Raw genomic sequence first — 17,149 nt, forward strand, 5'->3', positions numbered from 1 at the left:
GTCTTCTCCCATTTCAGAAGGGATTCATTATATCAATAAATTCACTTTTTGGACTTTACAATGATATGAAAAATTCCGAAGCGACTTATATATTGACAGCCAGACTTAATCAAGATTGTCTGGAAAATTTCTTTTCCAGAATCCGTGGCCTTGGTGTCTTCTAGAACAATCCCACTCCTTTCGAGGTGAAAAACAGAATTCGATTATTAATACTGACTGGAAGTGCAAGTGAAATACCTTTGTCTTCTGGTGCTTCGACTTCAGAGGACAGAAATGAGAATTCTGCTTCTGAAAACTACCCGACACCAGCTGATGAAACTGAGGAAGATTTTGCACGTTTTCTCTCGAGTGAATTATGTATAAGAGTAACTGATAAATCATTTGACGTCGCTACAGATGACGAAAACTTGCTCTTAGATTTCGAGCTCAGTGATTCAGTGTGTACCAGTGAAGACGTGAATGACGATGCTCTAAAATATCTAGCAGGATATATAGCATTCAAGTGCAAAAACGTTGACAGTTGTTTGAAAAATACAGCAGGGCAGTGTGTTGTTGATACAGAAGTCTGAAGCAAGACTGGATTACCATTATTTCAAAAGGGGGCCTCATTTCTCCCTCTACTGACTGGTTTGCTAAAATACGTGAGTTAGAAATTATATTTGCTGCTTTTCATGGATCAAATATTTCTCATTGTAATAGAGTGATGGCAACCTTAGCAGATCATATAAGTGCGAAATTTCCCGAACTTAATAGCAAAATAGTTCAGTTATATGTCAGAACAAGAACTTTTATACGGATTAGACATTTAAACAAAAGAGCCGAAATTGATGCAATAAAACGGAATTCGGCAAGGAAGAATCGGCTCTGGTCAGCGTCGCCTTCAGCATCTTCGACGTAGCTTCTGCACCAGCTTTATAGGGTAAGTTCGAAGATTACTATCTTTTTATTTACAAAAACATGTGTAAAATCGGCAGTACCCAACTGTAAAACATTTACCGTAGCCAGATGCCTAAAACACGAGCATGAATGCGGATGCGAACATCGGCCACTAGTTGTGCGTGGCGATATATCATCATTGCTACTGATATTTAACGCATTTCTTTCGGAAACCTTGTATATAATATTAACATGAAGTGTGTTCAAACCCTGTGAGTGCGAAACTTTACGTTATATGAGATGAGAAGAGACGTGAAAACAGTTATTTTTCGATCTCTCATTTTCTACAAACGGAGACTGCTGCCGTCTGGCTGCCGGGTGACGTAACAAGTCGCTGACCAATGAGAGCGCACTAAGCCAATCTGGCATACCTTTTTTATTCTATGTTCCATGCTCTTATCGGCCAAAGGTGAAAATTTCTCCCACCACCAGGGTCGAACCGTCTACCTCCGGGTCAAGTGCCACTGCACGGGGGTGCAGTACAGAGTTAAGCCGTGCCTTAGGTTCTGATGCTTATGACAATGCATGGAGTACGGAGGCAAGCATAAATGGCATAACCATTACTCTGTCTAATAATCAAACAGCCAGGAAGTACAATTACAAGCTTTGCTGATAAAAAGAAACACGTTAGCTCCCACAGAGGCCCGGCAGCACAAACTGGAAACTTCATTGACATTTCGATTTTTAATTTTTTAGTTTCATCGGATCTGAGGCACTGGAAAAATAGTAAAATTTCAGTCGTCAAAACGTCAAGAAATTTTAGGGCCTGTGCACGAGAAATAAAATGAGAAGCATTTTTACATTGTGAAATCGAGACAGTTGAGCACAAATATCATTTTGTTACGATTTGGTATGTATTTCTGTTGAGTGAGTTCATTACTTCTGTATTTCGGAGACAATTCAGCATGAGAAATGGTTCAAGAATATTAATTTAGGTCGTCCTACATAAACTGTACTGAAGACTTGGCTTACATCCATGGATTAGACTATACAGAACTGTGCAATTCTCTAGTGGTTAAAAGTTATCAGCCGGACACCCAAATGGCGTTGGTATCACTGAAATTTTGTTTTCGTTCTGGTGATATATATTGCACGATTCTGTGCAACAAGTACGAAGTTCTCGAATTGCCTCTCAAACACATCTTTGTTTTCGACAGTGTAATGTCAAAGGAAATTCTATGAACGTAGCTGAAATCTTATAGTAATTCATATCCATCATTTCCAAAAGTTAACAAATAGCTTGTGACTTGACATGTAACCGATTCAATTGTTTTATTTTTTCCCTTTTAGAGCCTTAGTCGGTGACGTATAAGTGGGTTACAAGCAGATTGAGGAGTTCATCGTGTATACGGAAAATATGCTTCATCGGGTGTTGGACTTATATCATTAGCGGGACGTGAAAACAATTATTTTGTGCAGTGGAACGGCGATTTATGAAACATTGTGGCAAAACGACCAAATTACATTAGGTAAGCGTGCGAATGTAGTATACTGTTGGTACAGCACATAACGGAATACTTCAACAGATGTTCCTTGATAAAAATGGACTTATGTTTTAATATCAGATTTGTTAATTGTTTTTCAAAAAGAAAATGGCTGCATTAAGACTGACCACAGTTTCTAGAAACTGGTCAAGAGTAACAGAGTATTTCAGTCAGTGTTCTTGGATGATAGTCCGCTTGAGTTCATCGTAGCAGCTGGTCACGTTGGAAAACTAAATTTTTTGAGTCACTGATTCAATACAAGTGTACAGTTTTGAAATCATCTCTCGGGTAGCTATGGACCACGCTAATTTCAGTCTCTTTTCCTTTTGAACTTGAAAATTAGCTTGTATTCTTGTATTCCTTTCCGATGAGCTTCATTACTGTCCCCTGTCCACATCCAGCTGTTCTACTTATGGTTTGGTTGGAAAACCTGTTCTCCATCAAGTTTCTGACATGTGATATTCCTGAAATTGGCAAGTCATTTTTCTCTCCTGTAAACTAAGCTCCTGTATTTTTCATAAAGTATGCAAGGATTCAACTAAGCAATTTTTCTGAAAACATTATCGCAATTTTATTATTTTTGCTGGAGCGCTCAACAACTTTCTCATTTCATTCTTTTCAAACGAATATACACACATCAAAAATGGTTTTGCAACACCTTGGGTTCCGATACTTCCGGAATCTGTACAGAAAATTGTAATAGTGATCAATATAAACATTATTTCCGCCTTTTTTATTGCTAGTGAAAACCACGCATTACATGTTCTACCACCATAACGCGAGACCTTCAGAGGTGGTGGTCCAGATTGCTGTACACACCGGTAGCATACACACCGGTAGCATACACACCGGTAGCACGTCCTCTTGCATTGATGCATGCCTGTATTCGCCTTGGCATACTATCCAAAATTTCAGCAAGGCACTTTTGGTCCGGACTGTCCCACTCCTCAAAGGCGATTCGGCGTAGATCCCTCAGAGTGGTTTCTGGGTCACTTCGTCCATAAACAGCCCTTTTAAATCTCTCTCAGGCATGTTCGATAGGGTTCATGTCTGGAGAACATGGTGGCCACTCTAGTAGAGTGTTGTCATTGTCCTGAAGGAAGTCATTCACATGATGCACTATGGGGCGCGAATTGTCGTCCATGAAGACGAATGACTCGCCAATATACTGCCTATATGGTTGCACTATCGGTCGGAGGATGGCATTCACATATCGTACAGCCATTACGGCGCCTTATATGACCACCACCGGCGAACGTCGGCCCCACATAAAGCCGTCCCAAAACAGCAGGGAACATCCACCTTGCTGAACTCACTGGACAGTATGTCTAAGGCGTTCAGCCTGACTGGGTTGCCTCCAAACACGTCTCCGACGATTGCCTGGTTGAAGACATATGCGACACATCTGCGAAGAGAACGTGATGCCAATCCTGAGTAGTCCATTCGGCATGTTGTTGGGCCCATCTGTACCGCGCTGCATGGTTACAAGGATGAGCCCTGCCATGAACGTCGGGAGTGAAGTTGCACGTCATGCAGCCCATAGCGCACAGTTTGAGTCGTAACACGACGTCCTGTGGCTGCACGGAAAGCATTAGTCAACATGGTGGCCTTGCTGTCAGGGTTCCTGCGAACCATAATCCGTAGGTCGCGGTCATCCGCTGCAGTAGTAACCCTTGGGCGGCATGAGCGAGGCATGTCATCGACAGTTCCTGTCTCTCTGTATCTCCTCCATGTCCGAACAACATCGCTTTGTTTCACTCCGAGGCGCCTGGATGCTTCCCTTGCTGAAAGAACTTCCTGGCACAAAGTAACAATGCGGACGCGATCGAACCGCGGTATTGCCCGTCTAGGCATGGTTGAACAACAGACAACACGAGCCGTGTATCTCCTTCCTGGCGGTATGACTGGAACTGATAGGCTGTCGGACTCCCTCCGTCTAACAGGCGCTGCGCATGTATGGTTGTTTACATGTTTAGGCGGGTTTAGTGATTTCTCTGAGCAGTCAAAGGGACTGTGTCAGTGATACAGTATCCACAGTCAACGTATATCTTCAGGAGCTGTGGGAACCGGGGTGGTGCAAACTTTTGTTGATGTGTGAGAAGGAAATCCTCGTTTCCGGATGGTGTCTGTAGTTTCCTCCAAAAATGAATGTAGTTCATAGTTGTCCTCTTCCATGCTCTCCAGTTTCCTTAACTGTCTTCAAGATATTGCTTTCAATAATTTAATGTAATCTGCCTTCGTTATCAAATGTGAATGTAAGGAACTCATGCAATTGTTTTGTTTAGCTACCAAAACAATCAATGCATTAGGTTCCACTTACAAAGTTCCCTCATTAATATTAAACGTGTTATGTTAGAAGTCCAAAGTTATTGCAAATCAGTCAGCAACACTGTTAACGTAATATTTAAAGAAATGTTTTAAGAGAACTTTACATTGAAGTTGAATTTACTTATCTTGCAGTTGGAGCCAGCGTCTAGGATTTTTGTCCAGTATATAACCTTAAATAACCCATTGACGTTTCCCCATACTCGACCTTATATTTACTAATTATTTAAATTTACGGCAATCAGCGTATTTTGTCTTAAACACTTTTCTCGAAATTATATTATTTCTTTGGTAGTTATTCTTCATAATTCTATCCTTACTATTTATTGACGTGATGAGAAGTGAAAATAATATTGTTTTAGAAGTTTTTGTTGGTGTCATGCATATGCAATGCCACTAGACATTTTTCACACTCATAATGTGCATAACTTTTCTTCTTCCTTGCTTTGCACACTACACAATTTCTAGAGGGTGTTTTCTGGATGAGATTGGGGGGGATAAATTTAACAAAACCTTCAAACAATTGCTTATAACCCGTAAAATATCTACGGATTCGAGTGTGTTAAACACCAATAAATAGATCGATTTCTCAGTTCTCCAATGATATATAACGTATCTTGCCATCTATTAACAGAGAAGAAGAAACACCAAGAAGAAGCTGTAGCTGTTCAACCTGTGTAACAGCCAGCAATGTAATAACGGACTTTAAACTTGCGGCCGACTGTGAGCCGGCGGTATGTGTCTGTGGTTTAAAACAGAAGTTCGTCCAAGGTTGACTTTCAGCGCTGACTGAAGTATCATTCATTAATTTTTCATAACCACATTTTTTTGGTACTCCCAATTATGCAGATAAATCACAAACATTTTCCACAGCAAACAATGTCACAGTTTGCATAACAAAACTTTGTGCGTGGTAGCTCTTTGTTCACACCGTTCATAGCATAGAGACTCGCGAGCTGTACTCGGCCAGTGATGCAGTGATGCATTTGACAAAAGAATTACAGAATATATCCGTGACCTATTTTCTAGAAGTATCCAGAACATTTAATGACTCAATTCAATATAGTTCACTTTTCCGCTTTTAATCTTTAACAAAAATATTATGGAAATAACAGATGCCGGCCGGAGTGGCCGAGCGGTTAAAGGCGCTACAGTCTGGAACCGCACGACCTCTACGGTTGCAGGTTCGAATCCTGCCTCGGGCATGGATGTGTGTGGTGTCTTTAGGTTAGTTAGGTTTAAGTAGTTCTAAGTTCTAGGGGACTTATGACCACAGCAGTTGAGTCCCATAGTGCTCAGAGCCATTTGAACCATTTTTTTGAAATAACAGATATTTACGAATGTGAAATAATAAATAATTGTTTTTCAAAAATACAGATGTTGTGCCACGTCATAGAATCAGCATAATATAAGTTGGTAAATTAAACAAATGTAAGTGACATTTCTCTTAAGAGGCGTTATTTTGATTTTATAAAATAGAGTTGTTGTGGCATTTATAGGGAGACTAATTTTCGTAGCATAACCCGATGACGTGTAAAAAATATCGATATTCGTATATACTAGGCTAACCTTAAGCACGGCAGAACTTCGCCAAACTGTTAAAACATTGTGTAAATATCTAAAAACCATTAATCAGACACCATATATCCGAAAATAGGTACAACCGTGGCTGAAAATAAGATGATATCGTAAATCGTAATGTGAGAAAGTTACATAAGACCTTGGTCTGTTCGAAGCAGTTAAAGGTGGTTTGTTTACTGAGAGTGTCGGCATTGTGAGTGGTTAGGGTCGACCATGACTGGATTTTCTACTAGTGGGCACCCGGGTGAAACATTACAGAGTAATATAATGGCACACACAGCTCGCAAGTTGTATTTCATGTGAATGCAGTTCTGTCGAGGGTGATCCAAGTTAAGGTTCTATAAGGAATCGTACATTTAAGGTTTCACGGTACTTTCTGAAGATAATATGCTACCGCATTCGCCTGCAATAACTGAGGAAAACTGCGATAACTTAAATCTTCATTTGCTCGAGCTGACTGCAGCTAACCTCCTGACCACATGTCGCGTACTTCATCAGGAAGTGAGAAAGATAAGAAAGGGAAATGTCGTATGAGGAGTTCGTCTAGGAAACTGTGAGTCAACAGAAAGCTAAAAGTGAGCTCTGGGAATATAACATAGTCTAGATGACGAGTAGTGAAAGAATTTCAGGTCTGTTAAGAAAGATCAATGAATATCTAAATCGTGGTTACAATGAAACAGCAATAATATAGTAAAGGCTTTCGCCATTTGCGGTGCATTCCCTGTTCCGTCCGCAAAGGTCTATGGTTTAACGGCTGCGACGAATCACTCATTGCTTGTTCCTCTGCAGCAGGGTAGTAAGAGATGTTTTCGTCATTTAGTTAACAAAAATACTACTATGCTGCCACTAGTTATTTTATTGGCATATATTCTTCGTAATGACGTCCAACATTAGTTTCCGGCGCTTGGTTGTCTAGTCGTAAGAATAATTCGATAACATTGTACACTTTCATTTCAACGACTTTTCTATAACTCTTAGGCGAAGACCTCCGTAGGTTATGTTATATCTTTCAAGCCAGAACTGATTATTTCTATTAACGTTTGAAGATAGCGAAACAAATGTTGCCAGAATACTATGGTTTAATATTCTGCTAGGCATTAATGGGAGAAATATTGTTGTTGGTTGCACTTTAGATGCTGGAACAATCTCCCCCGGCTAATATGTCTGCACTTATGTGTTTTATACTTCACTTCCGTTTGTTTTAGGCGTGTAATCACCCGCGGCGAGACGTATTTCTGAATGTTCGAGTGAGATTTGGGCGAAATGCAGTTCCTCTTTTTGGCATTCTAATGTGGATTGTAGAGGCCGTTGATCAGTCAGGCTCTACCGTTCAACAATTATATTTCAGATTAATTTTCGCAGCGTTCTCTTTGTAGCAAGTTTTTTTCTGGGCTTTGCATTTATATAATCCTAGTGAATTAACGATGCAAATATTTTGGTACATCTAACTCGGTCTCTAATCAGGTCGATTTAGTTGTGTATATTTAGGTCCCCTCTTCATTATTTTCACGAATTAAATCGACTTCGAGTTCATTGCGTAGGTCTGTAATTTTCGAGTAAGCTTTCTCGAGAGGCGCTGACTTCCCCCTCCCCCCACCTCTTTTCGTTAACGAAACCTCATCACCCGAAACGAACTTTGGAAATTCTAGAGCGTCAGTTTTGTCGTGACGTTTAATTGTATGCTAACCACAGAGAAAGTAGTTCTTTAGGCATTGCGGTAGTTTGCGTATTTGAGTCCTCGTTATAACTAATGCATAGTATCGTATTACCTACAGATCGTATTACCGACAGAAGGAAAAGATATTAGATTAACAGGGATACTACATTAGCGGGAAAAAAATTCGTAACACTAAGAAATAATTAATGTAGATTCATGAAATTTCGGAGATACATTTGTCTAGGTAGCATATTTAAGTGATTGACATTGCAAGATCACAGGTTAATGTAAGCGCTAGATAAACCATTGCAAATTTGAAATGACGGTACATTAACAACTGGTGTAACGGCCAGAATGTTGAATGCAACCATGCAGGCGTGCATGCACTGTGTTGTACATGTGTCGGGTGTCAGTTTGTGGGCTGAAGTTCCATTCATGTTGCACTTGGTCAGTCAATATCTGAACGGTTAATGCTATTTGTGGATGACGCTGGATTTGCTGTCCGATTATTGGGGAGATTGGGTTTTATCGTCCTGTCGGAGACAAATTTATTTCAGACGAAGGGCAAGCTAGGGTTGAAGAAGAATAAGGAAGGAAATTCTTTCGAATGGAACCGTCACGGTCTGAAACGTCTTCCTTCCGAATTCGAGTCCATCGCCTTAACCGCTGCACTCCCTAGCTGCGGTATCTCAGTTATGTTTCGAACTGTTATACTGTGATCGGCTCGCAGTCTGTTGTTGGCTGCCTTGAGATGCCCGCCACCCGTTACGCACGCTCGTACTCTTCCGGGTTTCCCGCGCTATTTAATTTTGTCTCATGTCTGAAACGCCTGTTTCACACCAGTCTTCTGCTCTGAAGGAAGCTAGCAATTATTTTTACGTAATGCTCACGTACGATAGTACCCTGGCGGATTTTCCTTACGAGGTTCTCCCTAGACACATCAGAGGCATTTTCCGCGTTCAACAAAAGTTGCGCTGCAGACAGACGATGTTTTCACAAACATATCATGAGATGCGCAGTAGCTGGATTTATGTGGATATTTTTCTGTGATTTTTTCGTAGCATTTCCGTTGTTTCGACTAGCAATGAACCTTCTATGGTTCATGATTCGTTACTTTCTCTCTCATTTAAGTATATGGCCGAAAGTCCTTCAGGAATTGTGAAACGAACCCTGTCGTTCAGGACCGAATGCCACAAAGGGCGCAGATTCACCACGAGATGGGGAAACTCACAGGTGTCTATTGTCTATTGAGGCCTAAGCGCTGTAGTGTGCTAGTGAGACAGACGAGAACCTACGTCATAGGGAAACCCTGTAGAAGCCTTTGTGGCCAAGGAGACGTATCAGTGTTAAACATGGATCGGCCATAAAGGGAAACATTTATGGAAACTATTTAATTCTGTAGTAATTCAGAAAATGAAGCCACAGTAATTTTAATCTACCATCCTTCATAAGATTTCATGGTGATCCCAATAATACTTGAATATTGATCATATCTATAATAGTTTAGGATTTAATGTTAAAGTGAAATTAACAAGTTTTGTTACAAAGACCTGAATGCTAAAATCTGAACGCTTTCGTTGATCTTAACGATTGACATTTCATATAGAAGCGCATTATTAAAATGACAAACGTTGTAAATATCAACTCTGTAACTTTATTTGTCTATAAGATACAGTAAATTTAAATTATCAGTATTTTCAGTCGAGCATCAGATCATCATTTCCTCCACACAAAACACATTGAACGATGACAGGTTGACACCTTATTGAATCATTACGTAATAGAATATTTGCTGTAAAGTTTGGTGCATAATAGTTACTTTTGTTCTTTATTTATTTATTAGAAAGCACCTTGGTGCAATGCTACTGGCCGTGACATTCAAGGGTAAGAAGGAAATTGTATTGGTTTCATGTAAAAGATTTTAACGTTTATTATGTAATGGATATTATTGTTACAATATTTAGAACGTGACAGTGGTCAAGCTTTGATTATTTAAATATCTTAAAATGTAAAATAATGTAGGATAAGCTGTACCCGATCAGATGGACCGCTTCAGCAAAGAAAACTGCGCTAGTCAGTTGAGCGAAGATGTTCAGCGCACTGGAAACGCGGTCGGGGTCGGGCAGAAAGGGACAGTTCTGGTCTAGACGCCTAAGAGTACAGTCGGCTGGAGATACCAAAGTGAACAGTGCTGGTGAAGACGCGAAAGCGGACGGTTGGTTTTTAGCTAGCTAGGAAGTGAAACGACTTAGAAAATTTCGCGTTGTGTTGTATCGCGGGACTTAGTCTCTGACCGGTGGGCAGCCGCGCGCATGGTGTGAACTCTAATATTTCGCGTAGTTAACTTGGTGAAGTGATGGACTTTTAACTCACGATGAGACTGTGTATGGTCGAGCTGTGTCAAATGGATATGCGCTCGAGTGTAATGTTGTTGTTGCCGTTGTTGTTGTGGCAGTCTTCAGTCCCGAGACTGGTTTGATGCAGCTCTCCATGCTACCCTATCCTGTGCAAGCTGCTTCATCTCCCAGTACCTACTGCAGCCTACATCCTTCTGAATCTGCTTAGTGTATTCATCTCTTGGTCTCCCTCTACGATTTTTTCCCTTCACGCTGCCCTCCAATGCTAAATTTGTGATCCCTTGATGCCTCAGAACATGTCCTACCAACCGATCCCTTCTTCTAGTCAAGTTATGCCACAAACTCCTCTTCTCCCCAATTCTATTCAATACCTCCTCATTAGTTATGTGATCAACCCATCTAATCTTCAGCATTCTTCTGTAGCACCACATTTCGAAAGCTTCTATTCTCTTCTTGTCCAAACTATTTATCGTCCATGTTTCACTTCCATACATGGCTACACTGCATACAAATACTTTCAGAAACGACTTCATGACACTTAAATCTACACTCAATGTTAACAAAATTCTCTTCTTCAGAAATGCACTCCTTGCCATTGCCAGTCTACATTTTATAGCCTCTCTACTTCGACCATCATCAGTTATTTTGCTCCCCAAATACCAAACTCCTTTACTACTTTAAGTGTCTCATTTCCTAATCTAATTCCCTCAGCATCACCCGACTTAATTCGACTACATTCCATTATCCTCGTTTTGATTTTGTTGATGTTCATCTTATATCCGCCTTTCAAGATACTGTCCATTCCGTTCAACTGCTCTTCCAAGTGCTTTGCTGTCTCTGACAGAATTACAATGTCGTCGGCGAACCTCAAAGTTTTTATTTCTTCTCCGTGGATTTTAGTACCTACTCCGAATTTTTCTTTTGTTTTCTTTACTGCTTCCTCTATATACAGATTGAATAACATCGGGGAGAGGCTACAACCCTGTCTCAATCCCTTACCAACCACTGCTTCCCTTTCATGTGCCCCGACTCTTATAACTGCCATCTGGTTTCTGTACAAATTGTAAATAGCCTTTCGCTCCCTGTATTTTACCCCTGCCACCTTCAGAATTTGAAAGAGAGTATTCCAGTCAACATTGTCAAAAGCTTTCTCTACATCTACAAATGCTAGAAACGTAGGTTTGCCTTTTCTTAATCTAGCTTCTAAGATAAGCCGTAGGGTCAGTATTTCAACATTTCTACGGAATCCAAACTGAATTTCCCCGAGGTCGGCATCTACCAGTTTTTCCATTCGTCTGTAAAGAATTCGCGTTAGTATTTTGCAGCCGTGACTTATTAAACTGGTAGTTCGGTAATTTTCACATCTGTCAACGCCTGCTTTCTTTGGGATTGGAATTATTATATTCTTCTTGAAGTCTGAGGGTATTTGGCCTGTCTCATACACTTTGCTCACCAGATGGTAGAGTTTTGTCAGGACTGGCTCCCCTAAGACTGTCAGTAGTTCTAATGGAATGTTGTCTACTCCCAGGGCCTTGTTCTGACTTAGGTCTTTGAGTACTCTGTCAAACTCTTCACGCAGTAACATATCTCCCATATCATCTTCATCTACATCCTCTTCCATTTCCATAATATAGACCCTCTATATACTCCTTCCACCTTTCTGATTTCCCTTCTTTGCTTAGAACTGGGTTTCCATCTGAGCTATTGATATTTATACAAGTGGTTCTCTTTTCTCCAAAGGTCTCCTTTATTTTCCTGTAGGCAGTATCTATCTTACCCGTAGTGAGATAAGCCTCTACATCCTTACATTTGTCCTCTAGCCATTCCTGCTTAGCCATTTTGCAATTCCTGTCGATCTCATTTTTGAGACGTTTGTATTCCTTTTTGCCTGCTTCATTTACTGCATTTTGATATTTTCTCCTTTCATCCATTAAATTCAATATTTCTTCTGTTACCCAAGGATTTCTACCAGCCCTCGTCTTTTTACCTACGTGATCCTCTGCTGCCTTCACTGCTTCATCCCTCAAAGCTACCCATTCTTCTTCTACTGTGTTTCTTTCCCCCATTCTTGTCAATTGTTCCCTTATGCTCTCCCTGAAACTCTGTACAACCTCTGGTTTAGTCAGTTTATCCAGGTCCCATCTCCTTAAATTCCCATCTTTTTGCAGTTTCTTCAGTTTTAATCTACTGTTCATAACCAATAGATTGTGGTCAGAGTCCACATCTGCCACTGGAAATGTCTTACAATTTAAAACCTTGTTCCTAAATCTCTTTCTTACCATTATATAAGATATCTGAAACTTGTCAGTATCTCCAGGCTTCTTCCATGTATACAGCCGTCTTTTATGATTCTTGAACCAAGTGTTAGCTATGATTAAGTTATGCTTTGTGCACAATTCTACCAGACGGCTTTCTCTTTCATTTCTTACCCCAATCCATATTCACCGACTACGTTTCCTTCTCTTCCTTTTTCTATTATCGAATTCCAGTCACCCATGACCATTAAATTTTCGTCTCCCTTCACTATCTGAATAATTTCTGTTATCTCATCATACATTTCTTCAATTTCTTCGTCATCTGCAGAGCTAGTTGGCATATAAACTTTTACTACTGAGGTAGGCGTGGGCTTCGTGTCTATCTTGGCCACAATAATGCGTTCACTATGCTGTTTGTAGTAGCTTACCCGCACTCCTATTTTTTATTCATTATTAAACCTACTCCTGCATTACCCCTATTTGATTTTGTATTTATAACCCTGTATTCACCTGACCAAAAGTCTTGTTCCTCCTGCCACCGAACTTCGCTAATTCCCACACTCGGGTGTAATAGTAATTCTAAATACGAACACTTTCGCTATTAGTTTGCATTCTGAAGAAAAATTATTCTAACCAAATCGCAACCTTGTGGCCTACATCATTTATGGGTCGCTAATTTAGTTCCCGATATTATTATTACTGTTACTATCTGTTATGTTAACTTTTATTTCGCAAACTTGCCGTCAGCCAGACAATTTAGCCAAAGGATCACAAGTGTCTAATTTAGGACGTGTAATGCGACACGTGCGATTCAACCTCTAAACGAGTTTGAGCCAAAACATTTCGACGAAGAGGAACCGCACGTGAGTCCAAACATCTTTGGAATGTTAGCTAGCACTTTGTTCATACAGCTTAGGAAACCGATGGTTTTGTAATTATCGGCTTTCATGAGGTTGATGCTCAGTTTTTAGTGGGTAGGTAGATAAACTATGATTTTCTGATAAAGTATTGCATGTTAGCTGGAGGTGTTTCTTGGGCCAATTGCTGGACGTTTATGTTGTTACGGCACCCTGTTGCACTATGTCCGTCACACCGCGAGTGACTCTTGCGTTTTCCGTTCACAATGTATGTCATTGGCTAATTTAAAGCTGCTGGTATTAGTCAACGTAGACGCTTCTATGACTTACAGAATTCAAGCAAGATGACGCGGTTGTGCAGGCGCTGGACTTGTGTTGGAGTAGAGCAAGGTTCAAATAACTGTTAAGTTGCCTCGTTTAGCTTTTCCATGCTTTCCCTAAGTCAATTAAGGCACATGCATGGACTGTTCCTTAAGCAAGACCAGATAAGCCTTCTCTTGCCATCAATGGCTAGTCGGTGTTTTTGCTCCAACTGTAACGACTTCAAAGTCGACTGCATTGTAAGTATTGTATGCCTTTTCTTCTGTGGTTAAAAGTTGGTTGCTGCTGCTGCTCCTGAAGGAAATGGGCACCCCTACAAGGCTGTTCATTCAAATTTTTCAGTTTACGTAGACAGCTTCTGGCATGCTGGTTTTGTTTTCATTAGTACGAGGGGGAGTTGGAAAATAAGTTTCCCCTGTCGACTGTGGACATAGTTGTGTGATATAGGCGAAAGGCCGCATCCATGGAGTGGAAACATCCGTCATCACCTGTCCGAAAGAAGTTCAAAAGCACTCCGTCTGCAGGTAAAGTGCTACTCGCCGTTTTCTGGGACGCCAAAGGAGTTTTGCTGATGGACTTACTGGAGGATGCAACCATCAATGCTGCGCGGTACTGTGTCACTTTGTCGAAATTGAAAGAGATGATTCGGAAAAAGGGGGCTGACCTTCTCAGATCTGGCGTTCTGCTGTTGGATGACAATGCGAGACCACACACGGCGACGGCAACGCAAAACCATATTGCAACTCTTGATTGGGAGCGCCTTCACCATCTGCCTTACAGTCCGCATCTCGCACCAACTGACTTCCATCTGTTTCCTGCTTTGAAGAAGATTCTCGGCGGAAGGCGCTTTGGCAGCAATGCTGACGTCTTCCATATGCAACGCCCTGATTTTTTCCTGGAAGACTTTTTGAAGCTTATAAAGCGGTATGACAAATGTCTCAATGTACTTGGAAATTATGTAGAAAAATAAAGATATGTCTTATCTTTAATGTCTCATTCTCTTTTTTCTTCCTTTCACACACAACTTTGACCACAGTCGACAGGGGAAACTTATTTTCCAACTCCCCCACGTACTTTATCCTAATGCTGAATTGTCTTGGCCATCCGCTCCTAGCGCGCTAATCGCCGATCGTCGGACTCCCTAGCGATTGGATCGATATACACGCAGTTGGTTAAAATTTTTGGGCATTTTGTCAGTTGTATGGCTTCTAGCGCCTTCTTTAAGAATTTTCGCGACTATTTATTCAGGACACTAATGTACTTTAATATCGACTTGCTGTCCACTCTACTCGTAGTGTTCGGCAACTCCAAATTTCTGATCCTATTTGTATAGTGTATTATCGCACTCATCATTACAATTGTGTAGCTCGAAGTTCAAGAAATCGCTTCATCAATGCCAACTACCTTCATATTGCCTCTTTTATCTTTCATAGAACCAAGGAAATTTTTCGGCTTGTCATCGATGGTGGAGAAAGGGTGTATTGTCCCCTTCTGTCTTTCAGAGTCCCTGATAATGACATTGTTAAAATTCGTGTCGCATATCAGAAGTTGAGTTTGATATGTAGTTGACTGATTGGCATGCTTGGGAGTTATGTTCGCTCATTAAATATCTGTTTTAATTGAGATGGTGTGATGTATGATATCTTAAGAGACGAAGTTACTTCCCTAAGTTTCAGTTATCACTTACGCAACATCCTTGCATACAAGGTCTCCTGTAGTGTTATGCAGGTAGACATAGTTTAAATTTTTGAATTAGAAGTTCGTGTGGAGCTTACGGTGCACTTCAGAAAGAACAGTCTGCTTAAAGGCCTCAATGAAAATGGCTGTATCTGAAGAAGAATATCACGTACAAAACCTGTAATAAACACACGGCAGATCACCTACCAACCGTGATGTCTTTTTTGCATCTTTCATCCCTCAACTTGTTTTCTCAAAAGACACATGGTCTATATGGAAAACCAGAAATACTCATCTCCTCATCACGCATCCATTATAGGGCTCCTATGTATAAGGATGAAGATATACTAGCAATTCCGATAGGTTACAGCAAAACAGAGTAGCCTGACAGGAGCTAAGCTACATTGTAGCTAGTTAGTTGGTTGCGTGTTCCATTGATCAATCGCATGGTACGGTAGCCGTTATGATGTGGAACGTGTCAAGTGCTCCCAAAGTGAATATAATATCGACTCGAAAAGCAGCGTCCATTTCATAGCTGGTAATAGAAGACTTACGTCTCTTGCACAGGCTACACGCAGTACGTTTCCATGTGTGCCCTCAGGTGGACACCGGGTTCATCCATTCACGCACTAACTAAAAGAAAGTAAAGATATTTATAAATTATTGTCATATTGGGCAATAAGTATTGTTGAAAACATTCATTCTCTACGAAAATAAAGAATCAACAATGATATCAGATGCACGCTCTCCTCTGATCCAGCATCATGCTCGATGATATGTGTAAAGCCAGAGCGATCAGGATACCTTCAGTGTGTTTATAGACTTCAACAAAGCATATGACAGCATAGTGAAAGAGGATAGTGGCAGAGGGTGGAATACCTGACAAGCTGATGGAATCAAAATGTAAAGTGAAAGTACAGGGGGAGTTCTCACAAACATTTGAGTTGAAAACAGACGTGAGACATGGACACATCATATCACCAACCCTGTTCAGTTTGGCAATCAACAACACCCTGAAGAGAGCAACACAAGAATCTGCAGGAGCCTCCATATGGAAAAAGATAAATGTTCTGGCTTTCGCGGACGATATTGTGGTGATAGGAAAGATCATGGAAGACCTGAAGAATACGGGAACCGTACTCATGGAAGTAGCTAAGAAAGTAGGTGTGAGTATAAATGAAAATAAAACGAAGTCCATGGTAATACACTCCTGGAAATTGAAAAAAGAACACATTGACACCGGTGTGTCAGACCCACCATACTTGCTCCGGACACTGCGAGAGGGCTGTACAAGCAATGATCACACGCACGGCACAGCGGACTCACCAGGAACCGCGGTGTTGGCCGTCGAATGGCGCTAGCTGCGCAGCATTTGTGCACCGCCGCCGTCAGTGTCAGCCAGTTTGCCGTGGCATACGGAGCTCCATCGCAGTCTTTAACACTGGTAGCATGCCGCGACAGCGTGGACGTGAACCGTATGTGCAGTTGACGGACTTAGAGCGAGGGCGTATAGTGGGCATGCGGGAGGCCGGGTGGACGTACCGCCGAATTGCTCAACACGTGGGGCGTGAGGTCTCCACAGTACATCGATGTTGTCGCCAGTGGTCGGCGGAAGGTGCATGTGCCCGTCAACCTGGGACCGGACCGCAGCGACGCACGGATGCACGCCAAAACCGTAGGATCCTACGCAGTGCCGTAG

This window comes from Schistocerca americana, chromosome 3 (assembly GCF_021461395.2).
Source record: "Schistocerca americana isolate TAMUIC-IGC-003095 chromosome 3, iqSchAmer2.1, whole genome shotgun sequence".
Lineage (NCBI taxonomy): Eukaryota > Metazoa > Arthropoda > Insecta > Orthoptera > Acrididae > Schistocerca > Schistocerca americana.